This window comes from Haliotis rubra, unplaced genomic scaffold (genome assembly GCF_003918875.1).
Source record: "Haliotis rubra isolate DU_JTF1 unplaced genomic scaffold, ASM391887v1 Scf4, whole genome shotgun sequence".
NCBI classification, from domain to species: Eukaryota; Metazoa; Mollusca; class Gastropoda; order Lepetellida; family Haliotidae; genus Haliotis; species Haliotis rubra.
The window spans coordinates 290,318-314,349 of record NW_025767079.1 but is presented as its reverse complement, the minus strand read 5'-3'; the positions used below and the strand labels follow the sequence as shown (position 1 = coordinate 314,349).

The 24,032-nt window shown below is 38.1% G+C and overlaps 1 long non-coding RNA gene across 1 annotated transcript; it reads right to left on the bottom strand.

The window, feature by feature from the left end:
• Positions 1-493: 493 nt before the first annotated feature.
• LOC124287316 lies at positions 494-22,158 on the bottom strand. Its single transcript, XR_006901251.1, has 3 exons — positions 22,148-22,158; positions 21,378-21,380; positions 494-592 (listed from the first exon to the last, which is right to left on the bottom strand). It is a non-coding gene; the product is annotated as an uncharacterized LOC124287316 (long non-coding RNA).
• Between the last annotated feature and the right edge of the window lie 1,874 nt (positions 22,159-24,032).

Below are 24,032 nucleotides of genomic sequence, written 5' to 3'. Positions count from 1 at the left end.
GTTTAGATGGTTCCAGTTTTTGGGATGGCATGAAGTCTGTGAGTGCAGTTATTAACATTCTACATTCAGTGTACATCAAGGGTCACTGTAGATTTAAAAGCACTTAATTAAATTTGGTACCAAACTGTTCTGTTAAGAAAACAGGACTCCTTCAATTAAATGCCATTTGTTATTATCCTTTGTGAGAACAGTACTGTAAAATAGTGGTGTTCTGATGATCGAAAATCATCGAAAATCGATCAAAAGAGGATTAATAATAATTATCGATTGTAAATAACATATTTTTGATCATTTGAAATTTTGTTGTTTTAGTATAACACACTTGATTGAAGTAAAGTAACCATTAAATTTGATGAATATTCATGAACAAGCATGCACTCAACAGTGTAAAGCTATGAGCATTGTAAAATTGTAACCACTCTTATTGTTTAATTACAATTCCAGTGTCTTTCTTGCATGCATCTCTCACCCTTAAGATTGGTGATTACATTACAAAATGTATATATTTTTATTATAATCGATAATCGTTCACCACAAGTCCTCTGATAATCAACAGTGGATTTGGTTTCCATTTCCCAACACTAACTGGAAACTGTTTGCTGGACCAGACTGTTTGTTGGCCAACACTCAGTCACAGCTGGTGACACACAAAACTTTCGTCATAGTAGGTACTTCAGAGTGAGTGAGTGAGTGAGTGTGGTTTTACATCACTTTTAGCAATACTCCACCAATATCACGGCGGGGAATCGAACCTGGGTCTTCAGTGTGACACGCAAATGTTTTAACCACTAGGCTAACCAACCATCATGCGTTGTGATGGACTAACTTGAGAATAATCGCCCGATTCAGATGGGACATCCATATATCTATGATGCGGTACAGAAGAGCAGTCCTGAACTGATGCTTGTGCAAGAGGAACTTAGCATCCCCGACCTAACGAAAGATTACACATAATATGTGAGTGAGTACCCACATCATCGTCATCTACACCAATGCAGCGTTCGAAATAACCGCCGCCCGGAGGCCCACCGCCGGTTGTTATTGTATCGGGCTGGAAGTTTCTGATATTTGCAGGCTCTTGTGGCCTTCAGTAAATTATCTGTCATTTTTTATTTCAACTAGAATTTTTCCCATACTTTTTTTATTAATGTTCGGGAATCATCCATGATCCATCATGTTACGGTAACTTTCAGTTTCACTTCCTGGTATTTCAGCGCTTTGTTCATATGAATGTCAACACCAGTCTTTTACAAATAGAAACAGTGCCATAGGCTTGGCTAATTGATTTTGTAGAAACTGTGTGAAATTGGGTACAGTGTAGTCTATTTTGTTGGTTTTTAGGTTTGACTTAAACAAAATGGGCCTGCAGATTTCATTCAGGGCCTGTACATTTTAAATCCAGCAGGCAGCAGCAGGCCCTGGCAAAATAGAGAATCTCACCCGAGTGTCTTTTGATATCAAATATATCACCACGAGTTGATAAAGTAACAAATATCCGAGGCTTGCCGAGATATTTTTACTTTATCAACGAGTGTTGATATATTTGATATCAGAAGACACTGAGGTGAGATTCTATCATCAAAATCACTCTTCATTAGTTTTCAATGAAAAATGTACATCTCTGAACACAGTACTGCCATTAGATTTGCAGTGCAGCGATGTCATAACATTGTGACGTCAACAAGTTCATGACGTCATAGTATTGTCAGGGCATTGTACAAAATCTACTGTCAAAACGATATCTCCTAGGAGATATCGTCTGATCTCACACAAGCGATATCTACTGTGGAACACAGTTTAGGATGATAAATTAAAGTATTGCAGATGCTACACCATTGTGGTTGTTTGTCTAAACCCCTGCACTCTGCAGTATTCAAGTGCTATGACAGTGCTTTGTAAACAATTCAGTCTGAAACAAACAACTGACTGACGGACATCATCAACATTGACCAGTCAGAACTGAGAATGAATGACACACAGTCAACCAAATCACTGGGGGGGCTGATCATCCAATCTGTTTAGTCACCTATTACGACTTGCACAGGTTGCTGGGAATCTATATTCCTTCCCATAATCCCCACCGGTTCCTGTTACCAGGGGCAGTGGGGTAGCCTAGTGGTTAAAGCGTTCACTCGCCATGTCAATGACCTGGGTTCCATTCCCCACATGGGTACACTGTGTGAAGCCCATTTCTGGTGTCTCCCGCCATGATATTACTGGAATATTGTTAAAAATGGCTTAAATCTAAATTCACGCACTCACTCTTGTTACAATTTTTTATTTTTTTAACAAAATCAACGAAACCTCAAAACTTAAATAAAATACCTAGATGTCAAACTGATTTAAACTCAAGCTACATCATCATGTTAAAGTAAACAGTGGTTATTATCAACTCAAACAGACTAAATTTCAATTCGTTACAAACATAATTCATCATAAGCATTTCATTAAAGTATACAGATACTGGCATGGACTAAAAAAACCCAGATTGTTATATCATTATAAATGTGTTTATCATAAATGTAGTATACTGTATCATTCAAACAAATAAAATGTGAAGATGAGGGTAACCCATGCTTGTCATATGAGGCAACCAATGTGATTGCATGGTTAGATTCACTGACTCGCTGTGGTTGACACATCCCAACTGCAAATATCAATGCTCATGCTGTTGATCACTGAATCATCTGGTAAAGACTTGATTATTTATAGACCGCTGCCGCTGCCATACAGCTGGAAAATGGCTGAGTGCAGAGTTAACAAGAAACAAGCAAACAAATATACGCAGCACAAGTTCAGCATGTGATGATCATGACATTGATCCCACCGTAAGTAGTTCCATGAGTTTGTTAATCCTCCCTTTAGCTTCAAAGACACACTCTTTGACAACATATAATTGTGATAGAAGCGAACGAAAAAGTTTCTTCTGAATTAGCTCACATGTTTCAAACATGATGAAAACCAGCAATAAAACAGGTCAAATTACGAAAAAAATTGAGCAGAATTTCATTTTTAATCAGGGATAATCGGAAAGGGAACTACTTTCAACGGGACCAATCCTTACAGCAAACAAGTCTTTCTGCCAAATGATTATGGTTGGGATTAATCTTAAAGGCAAACTGTGTCCTCCTCATTGGCTCGCTTAATCCATACTCCTTGTGTCAGGACTGAAAATGTCCATTTCGGAGCTGAATTGCCTATCACAAAATAAAGAACATGAAAATTCCAGTGTCAGCGAAGGTAGCTTGCCAACCCATATGATAATGTCACCATTCATTGTGATTTTTTTATCAAACATTCAACAATCCATTTCACTACACTGGAAATAAACATAAAAAACACACTTCACCTGGTCCATTACTGTAAACCTCAAAGAATATTTCTCGTAACGGAAAGCGAAAGTTGCCGTTAATTCCAAATTGTATTTGAGGCCAAGTTCACATTGTCAGTCGATACGTCAATAATCGGGCAAATAAAACATTTTCTCCACACATTGTTGGTGTTCACGACTGCAATTAGGTCATAAAATATCTTTCTTGGTATAACGTCGAGCAGACGTCATCTGCAGTGGAACATTTCGCACAAGCGTCTTGTTGAAGGTAATAAAAGTATTCTGATCAGTCCATTAACTGTCCTCCATTGTTAATCAAGAATATTTTAACTGCACACAATCAGCTTATAACAGGTTTAAATTTTAAAGTTTTGAGACATCAAGATCCATTGGTTTTCAGACTCTGACGAGAAAGATGAAATTTCCTTTCTTCCAAAATGATGTTGTGTGTTGGGTTGCATTGGACACGAAAACCCACAATCTTTCAGAGCAGTTAATGTCCTTCCTATAATCATGTCGATGGAATAATATTTATGAGGGGAATATCTTAGTGTTTATTCTGAACACAGTGCTCAAACACGGATACCAAAGATACAATGTTTTGTTCTTTACTGAAAAGGAACCAACAGGATATTACTTGTCTGATCAATAAATCAAAAAGTCAACCAAAATTCAAATAAAAAAGACTTTCTTAATGATTAATGTGTTTTGGTGACAAACCACAGAAACTCATGAATTGGGAATTAATTCTGTCGTACAATATTAAATTATTTGGAATGGGTAAGATAGTTTTACACATTTTGGTAAATAATGAGACACTCGTTCACAGTAAGGATCTGCAAATTTCTCTATCTGAATACTGATGTGATACTGTTTTTTTCATGTTTTTCTCTTTTGGTTGAACACTGCACTGTTCAACCAGACCAGACAATGCTTGGAACAGACAATACATACCATCATGAGCTCTCATCCCATGCTCTTTTGTTTGTTGTTACATGGCGGTGGTCTTTAAATAATCAAGTCTGGACCAGACAATCCAGTGATCAACAGCATGTGCATCAATTTACACAATTGGGATACAATCACATGTGTCAACCAAGTCAGCGAGCCTGACCAACCGATCCCATTAGTCGCCTCTTACGACAAGCATGGGTTACTGAAGATCAATTCTAACCTGGGATCTTCATGAGTCTCTTATTCCATGCATTTGTCACACAATGACATGCACAAACCAAGTTAGCAAGTCTGATCACTCATTCCTGCAAGTTGCCTCCCACGACAAACTTTGGTAACTGAAAACCAATTCCAACCAATGGTTGTGTTACCTGAGGGTGTCTGGGTGTTATACCCTTCTCCCTAGGCAATCTGTCCGACCAGTCTGGTTAGGGAATGATGTAGCTAAGATGGATAGTCAAGGATAAGTCCGGTATGTTGTTCAAGTCCTTTTATTTTGGAATGAATTCTAACACAAAGGTCCTCAGATACTGCCTAGTTTTCCTGGTTAACACACAACACATATTCACTTCCTGGATGAACTCGTTGATTTCTTATACAACTCTTAAACTATGTTCTTCTGAGCCATTCTCTCAATATACAGAGAGAACCTCTCAAGTCAACGGTGGGGTACAGAATCGCGCGTGACTCATTGGACAACTAACAAAACAGAACCCATGCCAACTTTGGCTCCTCCCCAACACCCCCACCCCACCCCACCCCTCAAATGAATTGAAATGATACTGACAAGGATTCAGGGGTTTAGATGGTTCCAGTTTTTGGGATGGCATGAAGTCTGTGAGTGCAGTTATTAACATTCTACATTCAGTGTACATCAAGGGTCACTGTAGATTTAAAAGCACTTAATTAAATTTGGTACCAAACTGTTCTGTTAAGAAAACAGGACTCCTTCAATTAAATGCCATTTGTTATTGTCCTTTGTGAGAACACTGAACACTGACATCCGATATGACTGATTATTTGTGTTGGGAGGTCACTGGAAGTTTCTCATTTATCATCAATCATTGGTTTTTGTCTTCTTAACAATCAGCCACTGATTATAATCATTATTGTACTCTATGATAGTGTTCATGTATCATGTACGGATCAAAGGAAAATGAGAATCATTTGTTTCAAGGACGAGATAGGATAACGGCTCCTTAGAGACCTACAGCTATGAAAGCAAGAACTTAGCAGAACTTTTAGAGATTGTTTTCAATTGTTTCCAATTGTGATGTGTTGATTAAGCTGATGTGTTCATTTAAGTGTGAACTTATTTCAATTATCAATCAAAAATATTTTATCAAGGTTTATATGTTGAATTTATAGCAACACTAAATGAATAGTTGAAGATAAAATAGAGCAAAAAGGATGAGTTTTTGGTTTTCAACAAGAGAATTTCAAATATTTGAAAATGGGCAAGTTTTTACCCAAGGTGATTTTCACCGGAACAGTACAAAGTAAAACTCTACCAAGAAAAAAAACAAAACAAAATATGCAGATAAAAAAATCAGCCTCTTTCACATATTTAACCATACTATGCCTTTGATCATGCTGGTGTTGCTTCTTTAGGAAAGTAAAATATCAGTCAGATGCTGGAACAAACTTCATACCAATATTTCAAAGTTTTCCATAATTTAAAAGTTTGACACTTCCAGTTGACCAAGACAGGGGCCTCCTCATACGTTTCTCCTTTTCAATCCAAATAATAACGGACACTTTCAGTTAATCATTGCATCAGCATAAGGTAATTATTCAATCGTTCATTATGACAAATATTTTACAACATATTCAAATTTAATAATTTTTTAAATAATAATGTAACAAGAGGTACAACAGAAGAAGACAATGTATGTGTGTTGGTATTATGTACGCTGACAATGAGTTTTAATTTCAAGTGTTAATTTATGTCTCTGTTGACAAATTACTGATTTTAGGGGAATGCTTTCTGTGAGAAATTATTTTTCAAAAGAATATTTTTAAAATTATTTTCCCAATGCAAACATGTTACTGCTTCTACAGGACAAACATATCCGCAAATCTGTACCAAAGTTACAAAAAAACATGATTATTTACAGTAGATTGATTATCCAATTATCAGTATTGACACCTTGCAATTAATCTGTCAGATAATTGATATTTATGAATGTTTGTTTGCAGACATCAATAACATCTACAGCCAATAAAGTTCAATCAAATCGCTATAGTGAGTGAGTGGGTTTGATTTTTTGCCACTTTTAGCAATATTCCAGCAATATCACAGTTGGGGACAGCAGTGATGGGCTTCATACATCATACCCATGTGGGGAATCGAACCTAGGTTTTCGGCATTATGAGTGAATGCTTTCACCACTAGGCTACCCCACTGCCACGAATCTCTCAAAGATTTACTAAGACAACACAGGACGAACATGCACCAGTAATAGCTTTCTCTGTTATTTCATGAAACATCACATACCGTAATATTTATATCTGTGTATATAAAATGCCTAGCAGAAAAGTGGGGAATACCATCATGATCATAAATAATTATAATAACCATGTTTATCAGTCTTTCTCGCCAAATTTACATTTAAAAAATATTAGCCAGAAAATAATTCACTTTCGAGTAAAACTACTCAAGAAAGTTAAAACATCAATGCCCAATGTAAATAAAGCCTTGTGAGTAAAATACAAAGTCACTAAAAAACACTGTCTGAAGTCCTGGCGTTAGGTGTAATACACACGAGATGCACGAGGAAATAGGGTAAATGACCTGTTCTTTAAAACCAGGGTAATCCCTCCATACACAATTATAAGGCAGCAGGACACTGGTCATGATGTCTGATTATCCTGAAGCTCAAACACAAATACTCGGAGGGTTCCACTGAGGTCCTTCTATGTAATAAAGATTACCAAGGAATCCATCTTTACAGCTCAGTTGACCTTTCCATCAAAGCAAAGGTAGATAACTCTGTATTATCAAATGACATGTGCATTCTTCACAAAACAGAACTGGAATATTGGATATATATTATTATATGATGAAAGAAATTCTTCAATACGATGAAAATACAAACTAATAGATTATATTTCTTTCGCAATAAGCATTGGTTAGGAAAGACGAAAAGACAATGAACTGAATTCCAGAACTAGATATCCTGAAATACAGTTGCTGATTCGAACCTTCTCATTCCAATTACATCTTTTACTTGGACAAGACATCTCTGTGGAAACAATTTAGGAGATTCTACAGCAACAAGGTATGATAGAGCAAACATTTAGACAGATCTGATTTCTGAAAATGAACATAAACAGTAAGTTCTGAATGCTAAATAATAAATCTGTTATATTCTTAGGTATATGATGTACATTCTGTTGTTACTGAACATATGGACTCAACACCACAATGGAATCTACACAAAGGGTGCAACATAGAGGGTATATTTGTGATCAGTTTGGGTTTTCCTTTGATAATGGGGCAGAAGGGTAGCCTTGTGGTTAAAGCGTTGGCTTGTCATGACGAAGGCCCGGGTTCGATTCCCCTCATGAGTACAATGTGTGAAGTCCATTTACGGTGTCCCCTGCCATGATATTGCTGGAATATTGCTGGAATTATTGCTAAAAGCAGCATAAAACTATAATCAATCACTCTTTCGCTACTTTCCCTTTAGTCACCTCTTACAAGCATGGCGTCACTAAAATGGCTGAAATATTGCCGATGTGACTTTAAATCTTACCTCACTCACTCACTTACAAGCATGGGTTGCTGGAGACCAATACTGATCTGGATCTTCACGGGTTTTAAATGGAAGCAATGCCTTTGAATGCAACTGTCAGCATATCACACTTGAACAAGTGTCTTTCAAACTGTCACTGTTAACACAATCAACTAAAACCTCATGATGTCTTTTCATAACAGTCATGCAGGACGTGATGGGACATTCAACTGAAAGCTAGAACCAGTGCAACAAGGCAAAGAAAGAGATGTTTACTGGTCTATTTTTAATATTTTTACATTGACATTGCAATAATTCAAATTTCAATGTCAGGCAGGCAAATGTTGTGTTCTTCACACCTGTCATGGTGATCTGGTTTCTGTCACTTCTCATAATAGAAATGTTTGAAATGAAGATTCTGTGAAGTGAGACATTCATTTGTGTGAAGCCAATTACCATGATATTGCTTGAATATTGCTAAAAGAGGTGTAAATCCAAACTCACTCACTCATTCCTAATACAGGAAAACCTCAGGTTATGCCAGTACAGTCAACATTTACCAACATTCTCTCTGTTGCATGATTACAGTGATTCTTCTAACAGGTAACCTCAGACAGTTCCATCAGCATCTGCAGGCTGTCTGTAATTATGGCTCCATAATTCTAATGTTTCCTAATACAGGTAAAATCCTACAGTCTAGATCTGTACCATCATTTACAGCCAGTTTGTCTAATGTATCTTTCCCACTGTATCATCAACATTTATCTACAGTCTATTACTGACAGCATCATTCCAATGTTTCCTAATACAGGTAAATTTACAGACTGTAAAATCAACATTTACCTCAAGTTTGTCTAACATACCAACACACTATCATAATTCCAATATTTCTTCAGTACCACAGACAACCACCTGTCAGTTGCTATTCCAGTGAGACAGCCTCCTGTGAAGGTTTGCATGCTTGCCATCATTACCTATATTCCCTTATGACCAGGGTATATTCGCTGATATTCCACAGCCATTCTTGGAGATGGGAATAAGCACACGATATATCTGTCTGTGCCTTACAGAACAACATCAGATAATGGTCTCTTCACACCAATGTCCAATCATTTTTGTCATTTGATAAGAGGCCTATTATTGTGGTTTCATTTGATTCTTGTTCAGTTTGATTTGGTAGCTCTTGACATAAGACTGATGACAAAAGAGTTTTGGGTGGTAGTTCCATGTCTTTATGGATTTTGGTTAAATCAGGACCTTCCAATCATTTTCCCTGTGTCATTTGATAACCCCCTTGTGTGGTTTTAACTGATTCTTTTTCAGTGTGATTGGTTAACTTTTAAGATAATGAGTATTGGGTGGTAACTCCATATCTCCTTAGTTTTGGGTGAGAACAAAGCCTCAGCAACATATGAATACACAATGCCATTTAGAAAGTGGTCAAATGTTACTAAAAAATGGAAGTCAGACAACTGGTAGTCTAAGTCACAGACTGTGAATTCATAGCTTTCCACTTAATTTTCATAAAGAGTTCAACTGCCAAATACAGGAGACAATCACCCAAACCTAATTAACAAATAAAGAACAATTGCCAAACACAGGTGGCAATCACCCAAACCTAATTAACATAAAAAGAACAATTGCCAAACACAGGTGACAATCATCCAAACCTAATTAACATAAAAAGTACAATTGCCAAACACAGGTGACAATCACCCAAACCTAATTAACACATAAAGAACAATTGCCAAACACAGGTGGCAATCACCCAAACCTAATTAACACATAAAGAACAATTGCCAAACACAGGTGACAATCACCTGAACCAAGATAACACAAAAGGTAAAACTGCCAAACACAGGTGACAATCACCCAAACCCAACTGACATAAAAAGTACAATAGCCAAATACAGGTGACAATCACCCAAACCTAGTTAACATATAAAGAACAATTGCCAAACACATGTGACAATCACCTGAACCAAGATAACACAAAAGGTAAAACTGCCAAACACAGGTGACAATCACCCAAACCCAACTGACATAAAAAGTACAACGGCCAAATACAGGTGTCAATCACCCAAACCTATTTAACATATAAAGTATAACTGCCAAACACAGGTGACAATCACCCAAACCCAACTGACATAAAAAGTACAATAGCCAAATACAGGTGTCAATCACCCAAACCTAGTTAACACATAAAGAACAATTGCCAAACACAGGTGACAATCACCCAAACCTAATTAGTAAAACAATACAGATGTCAAACAAGGTCTTGTCGTGCGCCAGATCTTAAAAAACACATCTCATGGGTGAAAAAAACAGAACAGAGACTTCAATGCCAGCTGAAAAGCCACGAGTTAGAGTGAGCAACAATGTCGATATTGAATTACCAGAGTAGCAATGAAATGCCAACCTAAAAAACCACTTCACCTCACTTCTTTTCTAGTAGATAAATAACCCATTTCTGTTGATTTATCAATACTAGCAGTAAGAGTCCTATAAAAACACACTTATTTCCGTAACACAAGTACATGGATAGGTGTTGAATACAGCTGGTGATTCTATTTCAACTACAAGACGTTTCTACTCACAGCGCTGAGATCTCAAAGGCCTAACGTGCATTTATTGGCTACAAAAGTGAGATGGTTTTTTTAAGACAAATGTCAATTGGGAATGTGTCAGAGAAAACGTACACTAGACTTAGGCTCTCAGCGTTCCTGCTAATTCAAAACCTGCTGAGGCAGGCAAATCAAAGAACATGACTTTGAAAGTTAATTACATTTGTTCTCTAGACACTGATCACGGCCCAGAGTGATCGATTTCATCAGCTTCGAATAAATTATCGACTAATACCACTTTTTTTTTAGATGTTCCCTTAAACAAGCTTCGAAGAGCATGTTTAAGGAACAACTTGAGAGAGAATTTCCCAGGAAAACTGTAACAATGTTGACTTTCCCTAGGTCTGATCTTCCAGACATCGCCATCTGCCATAGAAAAGGACTTAATTTGGTATGTCATTATAAATACAGTGTTTGACATAATCCTCAGAGCTATCATCATTATACTTCCTCCAGGAATAGCCAGACTGAGAGTATTCATTCACATTTGCTTTTAGCCATTCTTTGTGCAGCCATATTGGGTTGGTATTTATTTTCGCACAGATTAAAGAAATAATTCTGTTTCATACAAAAGCATTTTATTTTAAGATCTAACCTGTAAAGTGAAAAAAAGATGGAATCAGAACATTTCACCATGAGTGAGTGAGTGAGTGAGTGAGTGAGTGAGTGAGTGAGTGAGTGAGTATGTTTTTACGCTGCTTTTAGCGATATTCCAGCAACACTGCGGCAGGATACACCAGAAATGGGTTCACACATTGTTCCTGTGAGGAATCAAACCCAAACCCAAACCGTGACGAGCGAACACCTGAACCACTAGGCTACCCCACCACCCCACTTCACCATGAAGGTTACAGAACAGAGGACAGTCTAGTATTTAAGGTGTTTGCTTGTGTCTGGGTTTGATTCCCAACATGGAGGCAAAGTGTAAATCCCATTTGTCTTGTTACATCATGATATTAGGATATTGCTAAAAACTGCCTTTAACCAAACTCACTCAAGACAAAAAAGAATAAGAAATACACCAAAACCTGGACAAAATTACACACAGCTGTTGTTTTACACCATACCGGTATTCCAATGGGCTGTGAATTTGATGTTCGTGAAAGTTTACTATCAATGATAGTACCCAGATATTTGATATTAAAATATTGCTAAAAACAGCCTTAAACACAAGCCCAAAACAAAAAGAATAAGAAATATACCAAAACTTTTTAATTTTTTTTACGAACAGACAAACCACCATGATAAAAATAAACTGTTGTTTTACGCCATAGAAGTATTCCAGTGGGTTTGAGATAATCTAGGTTAGCTACACCAGTGGCTGATGGTGTGAGCACAAATCACAACAAAAGGGCACAATGACCAATCACAACCACCCAATCATCTTTCAAATATAGGGGCAGTGGGGTAGCCTAGTGGTTAAAGTGTTAGCTCGTCACACCAAAGACCTGAGTTCAATTCCCCACATGGGTACAATGTGTGAAGCAGATTTCTGGTGTCTCCCGCCGTGATATTGCTGGAATATTGCTAAAAGCGGCGTAAAGCTAACCGCACTCACTCTTTCAAATATGACATGAAGGGGACCTAATTGGACCTGGAATCACCATGGTGACTGAAAAATATGAACTATCATCTGCACTCTGTAGATTATATATAAATCAGAAACAAGGATCTGTCCAAACTCATCTGCCCTGGTCATGCAATTAAGGTCTGGTCATTGAGCAATCACTACCAGACTCTTCTCCATCTCGGATCCTTCTAGGATCTTTCTATGCTAAAAGTGTAGCAAATACCACACTGAAGAAACAGACTGCCATTTCCAAGACAAAACATTATTCAAGCACAGTTACCATTCTATTACCAGATCTATCCCCACAAACAACGGGATGACTTCCGAATGACTCAATATATCAGTTTTGATGCAACCATCTCTTTCATGAGTCAGACCAGCAGACAAGCAATAATTATTTTCCCCATCAAAGATGAGGCTACTTATTGTCACTGGATGGGCTTCCCCTCATTTATATCAGTTGAGCTTCACAGACAGGAATACAGTCAAGGTCATGGTTTCAGTTTCTGACCAGCCTGGTTATTAAATATCCCCATCATCTGGAGACAAGACAGGGAAATTCTATGTCTGGCAGTTCCAGGTGACGGTGAAAGCCAATTTGGCCTTCAGCATCAGACAAGAGAATAAACTTCAATTGTCTATACAGCCTGGATGTGTGTCAACTAATATATACATGAAATTCACTTTAGCAAAGGCTGCGGTGTGCAGTGAGAAGAGGACCTGAGGGGAGGTCACTCCGTACGAGATTGTTCTGAGAGCATCATTGATGGGGGGTTAAACGTAATGTTTTCCCCTTGAGATTTTGGGTGTGACCAGGGTCCAAGTTTGGTTGGGGTTTGGTTTAATGCCACACTCAGCAATATTCCAGCTATATGGCGGCAGTCTGTAAATAATCGAGTCTGGACCAGACAATCCAGTGATCAACAACATGATCATTGATCTAAGCAATTGGGACACAATGACATGTGTCAACCAAGTCAGCGAACATGACTACACGATCCTGTTATTCACTAACTGAAGATCAATTCTAGTTCTGCAACGAAGAAATCTTGGGAATCTGTTCATTGTATTGTATCAAGTAGGATCTTCATGGGTTCTGGGGTCCAAGGATCCCCACTGAAAGAGGTGTATGATTAAATCTTGTTTGATTACAATGACTGTGTTTTATCAAGCCAAACATTGTGGGTAGATGTTCATTCTATCAATCACCTATTTGCTGGCCCTGACTTGACAGTTTGCAAACTATTGTGATATTACTTGACCATATATGACAGAGGCACACTGAAAGACATTTGGCAAATTACAAGCAGAAACAATTTAATATGTTAATTTTCCTCAGTTATGTATTGTTTTTAGTAAGAAAAAATATATATAAACCCATCAAAAAGACAAGTGACATTCCGATATGGCGACAGAGAATGCCTCAACCACCACCTCCATATTTAACACACTGTACATGTATTCTCACGAACTACATTCGATCAATTCCATCCAACTTGTGTACAGTTTGGGGTCATTGAATTACAACTATGCATATAAGTAAATGCTCATTTTCAAAAACAATATACATTTGCACTGAAATAGACTTTATATAATGGACTCCCCATAATTATGACCTATGTGTGACCTTCACCTTTAAATGTAATCAAAAGTCATGAACACAAGATCCTGTTCAATACAGCAACATATAAAAGGTCAAACGCACCTAAAGGCCTTTCTACATATTCAATATACATGTAATATTAGTGTGCCCTGTCAAACGTCTGCCCAGTATCAAACATCACTTGGCACCAATTAATTTCTGCTGTATCCCAATCAGAATGAGAGCAATGCATTTCATATCTATCGATGTCTTGCAGCGCAATACATGGAGCCATAGCAATCAATCACATTGTATGTGGACACAATAAAGATAGGCCGAAATCTTGAACTTATCCAGACAGACTATCGTCGGAAGGAAGACCATCAAACTATGATAAACGCTCCTGCAAGGTCCAGAACCATTGCGCGTACTTGTGCCAGTCATCATTATATGATGAGCCCAGGGCCCATTTCATCCAACACAGTGAAGTTAGTGCTGTCCCTGTTGCATCTGCTGGTCTTTAACGCAGACTAATTACTCTTTCTGTGAGGCCCCTTCCCTTAGTTCTTCTCCCCCCCTTCCCTTACATCATCCAACATTTCATACCCTTGAGTTGGTGTGTCATGAGGGGGTCAGGTTGTGGTAGAAGGGGTCAGACTGTTTAATCAAACATGTGATAGAGGGTCAGGGTGTGAGAAGCGTGGTACAGTGTGGGTAAGGAGAGGGTCAGGGTTGGTGAGGAGGGGGTCAGGGTATGGGTGAGGAGGGGTCAGGGAGCAGAAGGAGGGGGTCAGGGTATGTGAGGAAGGGTCAGGGAGTGGAAAGAGGGGTCAGGGAACGGAAGGGGGGGTCAGGGTATGGGTAAGGAGGGGTCAGGGAATGGAAGGAGGGGGTCAGGGTACAGGTGAGGAAGGGTCAGGGAGTGGAAGGAGGGGTCAGGGTATGGTGAGGAGGGGCCATGGAGCGGAAGGAGGGGGTCAGGGTACGGGTGAGGAGGGGTCAGGGAGTGGAAGGAAGGGGTCAGGGTACGGGTGAGGAAGGGTCAGGGAGTGGAAGGAGGGGATCAGGGTGTTGGTGAGGAGGGGTCAGGGAGTGGAAGGAGGGGGTCAGGGCGTGTTAAGAAGGGCCAAGGTGGGTGAGGAAGGGGTCAGGGTCTGAGTAAGGAGTGTTTCAGGGTGTGTTTAAGGAAGGGGTCATGGTGTGAAGAGGTCAGGGTGTGAGTGAGGAGGGGGTTAGGGTGTGAGTGAGGAGGGGTTAGGGTGTGTGTGAGGAGGGGTTAGGGTGTGAGTGAGGAGGGGGTTAGGGTGTGAGTGAGGACGGGGTCAGGGTGTGAGTGAGGAGGGGTCAGAGTGTATGTTTGAGAAATCAGTCAGGGTGTAGAAGTAGTTGCTCTCCATTGATAATATTTCAGGTTGGGGAATCTTTATAAAAATATATTTTGTTCCTAAAATATTGGCATCCAGCCAGTTTAAAGGTTTCAGTTCAAAAGCAAAATCAAACTAATGGAAGAATTTCCTTCTCCATCTGTATGGGTCATAATGAATTGAAACTGGGCCAATTTAGACATGATCATTCCACTGTAACCATGACACTACCATCACATCTGGATTTTGTCAAAAACATTCTTTAAACTTGCATATTTAAAAAAAGGCAAATTATGACAGTGCTTGACACAGACCAGCTGACCAGCAGACAAATCCACCTCTGACGTTGATCCTGACTGAATCCTTTTTAATCTCTGTAGAAAAAACATTATACTACACAGGAACATTTATGATGCTGATTGTGTACCAGACATCTATTTCCAATTGGAGAGAAAATTAAACCTGTGAACCTGTGGAGTACCATTTAAATAATCTGAGTGATAGTGACCTGTGAATAATCAAATCTGGACATGACAAACAAGTGGTCGATATTATGAGCAACTATCAATCTCATTGGTTTACGATGACACGTCTTCAGCCGAGTCACCGAGTCAGTGAGCTTGACCATCCAGCCATTAAACTGCCTCTTACAACCATTATAAGCTGTAAGGAAACAATTCTAATGCAGAAGTTCCATCGACAAATGGTCTTGAGCAGACGAGAGCCTGTTACACCAATTGATCTTAGCACTAAGTCTGTCTTAAGCCAATCAATTGGAAATGTTGAAGTATGGGAGTTACGATTCCCTTTGGTCTGCGTCAACTATGTGCAAAGGAACCGGGCACATTCATCCAACTCAAGGCCCACTTGCACAAAGTGATCTTAGCACTGAGACTATCTTAAGCCGATGTTAAAGTATAGGAGTTACGATTCCCTTTGGTCTGCATCAACTTTGTGCAAAGGAACCGGGCACATTCATCCAATTCAAGGCCCACGTGCACAAAGTGATCTTAGCACTGAGACTATCTTAAGCCTAAGTTAAAGTAAGGAAGTTACAATTCCCTTTGTGCTAGGTCAGCTTCGTGCATTGGAGCCCAGCACATTTGTCCAATTCAGGGCCCAGTTACCCAAAAATCATCTCAGCAGTACGATGACCATAACACCTATACTCTTACACAGACTTAAAATCAGTTTGTGCACGTGGGCCTTGGTCCATATTTAGTGTCCAGGGCAGAATGCCTGAATCGCAAATATGTTCCGTTTGCATAATGGAATAATTCGAAAACCCAACTGACCAGACAGGAAGCAAGCACCTCAAATCTCAAAACCCTGGCGGCAACATCTGAGAAAGTGCTTCCTTAATGTCTACCAGGATGTAGACCGTGGTGCTGTTGAAACAGCCATATTGTTTTAAGCTGCTATCACATCCTGGTCCCAGTGGAATCCTTATCTCTGTGTGGCCTTAAGACCAAACACAATAGAATCCGATTCCACTTGAACTGGAACACGTCTTAAATGTATAGAAACTTTCTGGAGAACATACAAAACCCACACTTCTCAGAGACATTTGCAGTGTAGTGTAGATTCAACAATACAAAAGCTGAAAATTCTCAGACTCTTCCTGGTTGTTGAATGTTTTCTCAACGAACCATGTCCATATTGGAAAATCCGCTCACATCACTCCCTCAATAACGTTCAGAGTCTTCACTGAAGCATCAAATTAATTGTGATATAAAAGTTGCATGTCCACAAACCTATCTCCCTTCTTCATAACACCAACTTCAAAATACCATTTAAAGAAGCATTTGGTCTACTGAAGAACTGTTTTGGGTTTTGGAGATAAATTTACGTCTGTGAGTGAGAAAATTAGTTTTACACCGCATTCACCAGTATTTGAACTACATGGTGGCAGTCTGTAAATAACCGAGTCTGGACCAGACAATCCAATGATCAACAGCATGAGCACTGGTCTACACAAATGGGATACGATGACATGTCAACCAAGTCAACGAGCCTGATCATCCGATCCTGTTAGTTGCCTCTTACGACAAACATGGGTTACTGAAGAACTCTGCAATGGAGAAATCTTGAGAATCTGTTCATTGTATTCGAGACTCAACAGAATTAGCTATTTCTCAACTTAACCATGCTACTGTTTGTATAGCATTTCTCTGTAATTCTACATAATGACCTATCCAATCAGTATTAAGTGTTAAAATAAACGTACAATATGAAGGATGAATTAATTTCTGTGAATCAAAAGGAACAACGAACCCTGATGTTACATCATAATGGATTAAAAATGCATATTAATTGATTACAACTGTATATACATTCAAACATCTCTGATTAGAGCTGGGTACAAGGTATTATATTATTATTATTATTGTTGTTGTTTTCATTATTATTATCATTAATGAAACACCCGTAAAGATCTGGGTTAGAATTGGTCTTGAACAACCCATGCTTGTCGTAAGAGTCGACTAACGAGATCAAATGCTCATGTTCTTGATCACTGGATTGTCTGGTCCAGTCTCGATTATTTACAGACCACTGACATACAGCTGGAATATTGCTGAGTGTGGCATTAAACAACAAATGTTAAAACAACAACTTCCCTTTAATCTCAATATTCTCAAGAATGTTCTTATGTCCTGCATAAAGATTAAATTAATCACAATATTCTCAATAATATTCTTATGATCTTATGTCCTTCATAAAGATCTTATTAAATTTTAAACGAAAATTTAACAAATCAGAAAAAAGATAACTTGATGGTAGCGTTGATACCAAATAAACAAGCAGAGGCATATACTTGACCACGATTCCACAAGACTACATTGTCTTAAACCATGTATTTGAGTCAACAGCGTTTCACTTAACGAAGTGCAGCTGTACTTGATAGATACACTTCATCTATGAGGTTGCTGTTTTTACAAAACCATTATCAGAAGAGAACTACGAACAAGGTATGTGGTAACCTTTTCATCATCTCTACTAAAGATAGCATTTATGTCATGTCCTGAGGTTTTTCACAAAGTTTCAGAAAATTTTCCAAATAAAAATATCAGCTTGAAGGCAAACTTTATGGATAAGCATTGATCCTTTAACCTCAACAGAATTATAGTTTTATGTGTTTGTACCAAGAAAACAGAAAGATAATCTTTTTATTGGCTTTAAATTCTTTCAACAACTAAAAAAACATTAAATTTAAGATAATAGTTGAAATAATAGTTTGAACCAGAAAAAGATAAACTATGACCTATGATTTCAAGTGTAAAAAAGCCAAATACAATTTTATCAAGAAGAGTGTAAATCAAATGTCTTATCTTCTCATTGTTGATGACTGCTCCACATACTGCTTCTTTATTCAAGATGTATTTCATATTTTGCCTAGACTCAAGCTGACATATAAGCTTTGGAGATTCAGTTTCAATTCATTTGAAAAGAATAGGTTTAAAACGGAACCGAATACAATAACATAACTCCTCAAGAGTTTTCAAAAGCCTTTCATACTAACTTCAATGCCGATGCTGTATTATTTATGCCACTTTCAAGCCCATAAAGAGGCCTATTCACCATATAAATAATCATTCCTAAAACGAATCCTGCAATATAATATATATAAAACAGAATTACTGGCCACATGATATTCCTTATGTTGAGCTGGGGCTGGCCCATAAAAACAGATTACTGCTCCATGGTATCAGATGAATTCAGAGCAAGGTCACAAAAAATTACTACCAAAATGTCCTGACAATCGCTGAGAATGGTGTATATATGGAATCTGGGAATTCAATGCAGCGTTTGGGACAACTCTCATAAATAATATCCCTTTTTCCTGTAGCTGAGTGGTCCTCGGTGATATTGTTGGTACGTAGCATGATTTAACACTAATGGACTACGATTGTACATCTCAAATGGCCATGTTTGTCTACAGTGCATCTCTGTCATTGAGTTAGATGCTCGAAAACTCGGAAAATAGAATTGTTGGTATTGTGTGCTCTCTGCCAATGACGAGGAACTTCATGAGGAATAATCAGGCCTCTCAAAGCACCAAGCACACAAACCAATATCAAGAGTATTGTTATGGAAGCAATTGAGGAAATTTGTCGTCTGCCATGGCAGACATTTTTCAAAATATTAGTATAGGTTTTTGGGTTGGTAAGTTCTGAAACAAGTGCTACTCCATAGATCATTTCTGGGATTTCCCAGAATACTCTGACATTTTTCATAAGGTAATATTTGACAGACAGTGTCTTCATCTCGTCTTCATCATTTCTTGTCAGAGTCTTCAAAGGGGATTTTATCAGAGCCAGACACGAACAGGAAGTTAATTGGCCATATCATTTCCAAACCAACTGTGTCTTCTCATCATCAATGGTACGGCCAAGAACGCCTTGGATTTCAACACACTGGATGGTTGAATCAGGACTTGCGATTCAATTTCCAGCATTTTTAGAAAAACCCATCAAATTCCTCTGTCCCAGTTTCAGGTTTCTGAACACTCTATCTTTGTCATAGATAAATAGTCTTCTGAATATTGAAGAAAAGATCACTATCATGCAGCAATATGTTTTTGTAGAAAACTGAAATATCTCAGAAAGTATATATTCTATTTCAAGAAATAATAACACAGGAAGTTTTAAATGATAACTGAATAGATCACATATTCTTAGACATATCGAAGAATTATCAGTGATTATTTCTCCGTCTTGAAAGGACTGACTCACAAATATTAATAATATATGTTGCGTGTGGGAGATAAATCATTTTAAATGGCTTTCGCAGCAATTTAATACTGAGACAGATTTGCTTCATCCATTTTACCCATTTTTTTAATCAAACCAAGTTATCAGAGGGATAGGCAAATCCTTAAATCACTTCACCAGTCTGCCCAAATTCAGACTTCCCTTCCCTTCTGGCTAGCCCTTTCAGCACCCTAAATTAAGCAGGTCTAGATTTCTTTGATTGGCATTCTTAAAGTTGGGTAGACGAAGAACAAGGACTATTTTTATGGATAAACTTGTTTATTGTGTATCGGCGACGTTTCAACATAGATTGTAATGCTGGACAACGACATTAGAATCTATGTCGAAGCATTGCCTATACACAATAAAGAAGTTGTATATCCATAAAAATTGTCCTAAGTCTAGATTTCCTCAGGTTCTGAATCTCCTACCTCATCTTCTTTTCAATTTATATGGAATTATTTGTTTTCATCAAAATTATAAATATTTAGAGATTAAGCGTCAGTCTACCACTTCACCATTCGCTATGCATTTCAGACAAGGAACACTATCACTTTATGCACTGTGTCATACCAGATGAATATAACATAGAGAATACGGCAAACATACCTTGGATCATATGAATTAATGAGTGCATGTTATTTTATGCAGCAGTTGGCAATATTCCAGCTACAGTATATTCTAACCCTGATATTCACGGGTATCATGCCGAGAACCCGGGTTCGATTCCACACATGGGCACAATGTGTAAAGCCCATTTCTGGTGTCCCCCGCCGTGATATTGCTTGAATATTTCTAAAAGCGGCGTAAAACTAAACTCACTCACTCATTTAATGTTGTTGAACACCACCCACAGCAACACCCAAGCTATACAATATTAGCCTGTGAAAACAGGTGACAGGTTCAAATCAGTGATTGATATCATAAGCAAACCAATCCTTTAGTCTGACCAAGCATTCTTTCTAATTGCCATGTATGTCATTTATAGGTTACTGGGGATGATTTCAAACTCAGAATTGCAGCTACATGTTGACAGTGTGTAAATGAAAATGTTTGGGACTGGCAACTAGTGGTTGGCAAGATGAACAACTGTTCCTACCATTTGGGCGTGATCTGAACCTAGTCACACATCATGGTCATCCAATCTACAGTATCATGGGCATATAGGCAAGGTTTACAAAAGCGCTGGTATTGGCATACAACCTGCGATACGATACATCACGATACTAAAATTTTAGTAACAACGATATATTGCCAAAGTATTGTGCACTGAAGCTGCAAAACAATACGAATCCCAATTTAAGAATGGCGATATGATACGTATCACAATACTATAATCTTTAATTCTAACACCAACTATAAAACACCATAAGTTCAAAACAAAACCATTTTAAAGTATTGTGTCAAATTCAGCCAGCGTTTCTTCAATGCTTATTTGGAAATGAGATAATTAAGTTTATACACAGACTTTGTGAATGTTATTAACATTGGGAGCGCTATGCCTGACACAGTTTTCGACGCAAGGATTTCCGAGAAAACATTTACTTAAGAAGGGAAAATGAGTAAGCATATATTTTAATCATCAAACAAAAGTAAATCTTTTTTCTTGACAGATATTGTGATTCGACAATAGATAAAGTTAAACATCGATGTATCGTGGCCCATTTGAAGTATCGTATCGGGATATACAACAATGTAAAACTTTGTATTGATCCACTCTATCGGCAGCCCATGGATCCATGCATCGATGTGTATTTGTGAATCGTCACACCACTAGTTTACAATGGTGACACATTTTGGACATAATTCTTTCAAAGGTAAATTAACAGTTAAGTATAATTTTCACTTTTCCTGAAGATACTATATTCCACAAACCTTTGTCCATTTAGTGGTCAGATGTGATCAGTGACTTTTGAAAAGGTCCTCGTTCAGAGTAAGTATGGCTTTACGCTGCCTTTAACAATATTCCAGCAATATCATGGTGGGGGACACCAGAAATGGGCTTAATACATTGTACCTCTGTTGGGAATCGAACCCGGGTCTTCGGCATGACGAGCCAACGCTGTTACCACTAGGTTACCCCATCACCCCCCTCATTCAGAGGATAAAACAAGGACTGGTCAAGAATATGCACACAAACATGCTGCTTCATAAAAACAATAATCCTCTTTAACCCAGTTTGATATATCAACAGCTGCAGGGTAACTGATTACCATTAGCATGAGTTCAAACACTCGGAACAGCAAAATAAAGAGGTAATAAAGAAATTCATGGCCCTGAATTTACCTCAGCTTGTAAACTAAGAATCCATGGCAGGCAAAGTGGGTACAAAACTTTAAATTGCGAATTATTTTCAAATCCTAATTTCCTTAAATATAGCGGTATTTTCAATGCCATTATGTAAAGGCGATTTTCTCTTTATTGCCTTGCTATCAGCAAACACATGGCACCTTTTAAAGTGAAATCATTATTTATTATCAGAATAACCAAAATCTGCATATAGTTGCAATATGTATTTTTAAATATTTGCTGTAGTCCTGGCTGCTGTTCTATCTGTTGATTCCTTATTAACTTGTGTCAAAAAAGGGGCCATGGGGAAGTCTTGTGGTTAAGGCATTTGCTCGTCACGCTGACCCGGGTTCAATTCCCCATATGGGTACAATGTCTGAAGCCCATTTCTGGTAGGCCGTCCCCTTCTGTAATATTCCTGAAATATTGCTAAAAGTGGCGTAAAACTAAACTCACTCACTCAAATGTGTCAAAAGAAACTATTTCTTAATCTTCAAAAGCAATACATTTTCTAAATATTTTCAAAAATTAATGTTTATTGAACAATCTTTACAAAAGGAGAACAAAGATAAAAAATAGTAGAGTCTAATATTTGTAGATAAGAAAACAAAAGTATCTCTTTCAGTGATGTCCAAGTTAGATGGCTCTGAGGTCAAGAACATTTGACTTGAAGATCCCGTATTGAACTATAAATTAGAGGCCAATACCTAACTGGAGTCATTAAGACACCCAAATGACATACATCAATGATACCAATCCTGAAATACCTGACCAAGGAAGTAGTTTTGCTTCAAATTTATATACTGCCGACATTGAAAGTGCATGGTTGGTCATCGAACATATTGCTATTCCGACCAGTGTTTTAAGCGGTTCGGATGTAGTTTTGGAGATCTATAGGTGGTCAATTGAGCTAAGAATTGCAATTACGGGATTGACTCGTACTGATGAACTCTTAAGTTAAAATCAATTGTATTTTATCACCAGCGAACTGGTCTTCTCACATAACACCCTCGTACATTCATGTTAACTTCCTGCTGGTGCGTGGACTCCAGGAAGTTGAAGGTCACCTTTCCCTCTGTCTGCACTAAGGTTTATAGTTCCTCATTCCTTACAGGCTTCATGTGGAATGAATGGCATCAAGGCAATTTTCTCTGCTTACATTCACTTATATACTCCTCAATGTCTCATAAAAACATGGTAGGGTTCATGCAGGTAGCAAAAGTAATGTAAGTCCCCATGGTTCCTAGTATGGTGATCTACCTTCAGTTGTTGGCGATCTATAGCCAGTTTTTTATATTGTATTGTCTCAATAGTGCTATCAGTTTTAACTTTCCACACTAGTTTTAGTTGTAATCGTGATATTCTAGTTGTTTTACTGTCCTTCGTTGACATTTTTTTTGTAATGTACATGTCTTCCATTTCAATGTCACATATGTTCTCGTCACGATATGGCTGAAATATTGCCGATGTGACGTTAAATATTAACTCACTCACTCATAAAAACATGGTAGAATCATTCATAAAAACATGGTGGAATCATTACATATGTCATGCAGCTGCATTCTTCTACCCAAGTTTCTTGGTAAAGTCCTGCATGATTGACTTCTAACATTTCTTTATCATCCATTTTAGTCTTGAAAATTGTAATATTTGATAATATGTATGGTGGAAGGATTGGTAGTATTGTGGGCGCGGTGAGCGAGCTGGCTAATGAGCCAGGCTAGTGATCCAGCGAGGTTGAGGTGTCGTGATCGAGCCCACCTGTGAATGGGTGTAAAACCCTTGGAGTCAACTTTGTGTGCAGAATCTTTCAGTGTTGTCACAACACCT